Source organism: Condylura cristata, unplaced genomic scaffold (genome assembly GCF_000260355.1).
Source record: "Condylura cristata isolate star-nosed mole 26May11 unplaced genomic scaffold, ConCri1.0 scaffold00023, whole genome shotgun sequence".
NCBI classification, from domain to species: domain Eukaryota; kingdom Metazoa; phylum Chordata; class Mammalia; order Eulipotyphla; family Talpidae; genus Condylura; species Condylura cristata.
Window position 1 is genome coordinate 28,335,520 of NW_004567124.1, and position 3,009 is coordinate 28,338,528.

Below are 3,009 nucleotides of genomic sequence, written 5' to 3' on the forward strand. Positions count from 1 at the left end.
AGGCGGGAATCGAACTCATGCGGAAGTGGCTTCAGATTCTCAGTGCTGTGCTTTAACCCGCTGCGCCACCAGGGAGGGCCAGACCTTCAATTTTTTTTTAAAAAAAAAGGAAAATTCCTTTTTCAGTTGAATTTTCTTTTTGGGTTGGTAAAATGTATTAAGATTATATCTTAAATAAATAAAAAATAGTAATATCAGTTAAAAGAAAGAAAAAAAATGTTATCTTGTACCATTCACAGAGAGATGTTTTTAACAGTTGCTTTATTACCTTGCTAGGGTTTCCATGACACGATACTCATGATCAGGCAGCATAATGACAAGTATGGAGGCCAGATGTCTGAGATCAAGGTATGGTTGGGGCTGGTTTATTTTGAGACTCTGCTTGGTTTGTTAATGTCCATTTTTCTCCATGTGTCTTTACATCATCTCTCTGATGTGCCTGTCAGTGTCCAGATTTACTTCTTATGACACTTATAGTGGATTAGGGCCCACCCTGATAACTTCATTTTAGCTGACCTATTTAAAGACTATCTCTAAATACAGACACATTCTGTGAGTATTGGTTCTTAGAACTTCAACATAAGAGCTTTTTTAGAGACTATAATCACCCTATAACAATTATTCCAATGTGTTGACAAAGTCTTTGGATCTCAATTTACTTGTTTAGTAGTAATAGTGTTTGATTTTTACAACTGTTTCAAACACATCACTCAGTGTTTTCGTTTTATGGCTATTGCAGCTTGGTTGAAATATAGTTTTAGAGCGATCATATTTTCAAAGGTCACATATGGACCAAGATTTGCTCAGAGCTACACAAAACTGGCCAAATGGACAGTGCAACCATTTTATGTACCATACAGCTGAGTATTACCTAAAAGGACTACCAAAATATTGGATCAGACTAAACTTAAAAAAAAAAAAAAGCAGAATTAAAAGTTAACGCCAATGTTTAGGAACGTAAATGGGAAGGTTATATTTGATTTCATGGCCACCCACCACCATCATCACCACCATTGTGGTTATCAACATTTTTACCATGTTATATTGGACATTTTTATATCTTACCCTGTATTGGTTCTATCTGCTTTCACTGTGAACTCCTCATGGATAGGATATATAGATAGGACTGTTTGTCCACATCTTTTTTGTGTGTTTTTCAAGAGTGTTGGGCACAGAGCAGGACTTGGTAAGCAATAGTTCGTCAGCTGTGCTGACTTCTGGAACTGCTTACAGATCAGAGAGTGGTCATGGGAGAAAGCTGTAGGGAAAGGTGTGGTTGGTGGCCATGGCATGGCCAAGACTGCTACCCAGGTTGTGCTGTACTCTTGGGCTTGATCAATTGTTGGTGGAAGTCACAGTGGGGTTCTGATGAGGCAGAAGGAGAGCTACAGCTTAGCAACAACAAGAAAGATGAACTTCAGAGCAGGAGTGCCACAGTTTTAGGAAATGTGGACTTGCTAATATTTGAGTAAGAAACAAATTATTAGTTTCTTCTCATGGCATTACCATAAAAAATGGAAATGGGGCTCTCTCTTGTGGCACAACAGGTTGGAGCTCTGCACTGTGAAGCCAAGTTGTGGCTTCTTCAGTGTGAGTTTGATCTCCACCCCGGAGGTGACCCACATGGTGCGGTAGACCTCTCTTGACCCGTCCACTGCTCCCCTCAATCTACCTGTGTGTACTTCCTCAATCTACCTGTCCTGCTTCCCACTCTGTTTCCGGTGAATACTTTTTGTCTCCGGTGAATACTTTTTGTCTCCTCTGGCCTGTACCCCACTTCTGTATGCATAAATAAATAAAATTAAAAAAAAAAAGAAAATGGAAATGATTTGGTGGGGATTGGGTCCAGAGGAGAATAGGATCAATAAAGAGTTTCTCTCTAATTTCCTTTGACAATAGTTATAATAAAACATTTTGGCTAGGAAAAGATTAATTTTTGTTTTTAAAATTAAAAAAAAGAAAAACCCTAACATGTGGAAAATATTATGTTGATGCATGTTTTGCTGAACAGATAGTGACAGTTCACAAACCTCTCAAGGATTTTCCTTATAGAATAAAGGGGAAACATTTCAATTCTACCAACTAGAGTCACTGAATCTCTATAATTTTATGTCTTTTCTTAAAGACATCTTCTCTTTATTACCAATGGAGTCACAAATTTTTCTTACCAATAATTTTTAAATAAATTGCTTTTATCTGAGATAGCTAGTTAACATCCAAATGTGAATGTGTTTTTGTTAGTCTGGTCTTCCTTATTAGGAAGGCCCTGTCTTTGTATAAATATATGATCGTAATTTTTACTGAGTTTCTGAGCATCATATGTAATGTGAGTTGACAAATTATTCAAATCTTCATTTTACAGAAGGGGAAACAGAGGCCTTATGGTTCCTGTGAACCTCATTAGTGTTTCATAATGACTCACAGCTAAAGGAAACATTAGAACTGGGATTCTTGATGCTCAAATCATTGATCTTTTACAGTCCTTTAGAAACTATGATTCTTAACTTACTTGAACCTATTTTACATGCATATTTTCTGTTTTGTGCTTTTCTTTTAGAGAAGTCTAAAGGTATAGAAAAGAGATTCTCTTTTCTTTTTAAAGATTTATTTATTTATACATAAGAACTGGGGTACAGGTCAGAGGTGCAAGGGGACTCACCAGAGAGAGTGGGGAGCAAAATCAGCAGATTGACTGAAATAATTGCTGAGGGGAGCAGCGGGCGGGTCCGGAGAGGTCTGCCACACCATGTGTGTCACCCCCTGGCAGGGCATCAAACTGATGTTATAGTGGCTGCTATAGCTTCATAGTGCTGTGCCCAACTTGTTGCACCGTTGGGGAGGGCCCAAGATTTTCTTTTCTATATTCTTTTTCTGTATGGCTTCCCACCCCTGGTTTTTAGATTGCTTTGAAATGAAACCACAACTTCAAGTAGAACCTCCCAAAGTTCTATAAGATGAGTTGACTATGCAACTGGGAACAGAATGATTGGGCATTTTTTTTTTTTTTTT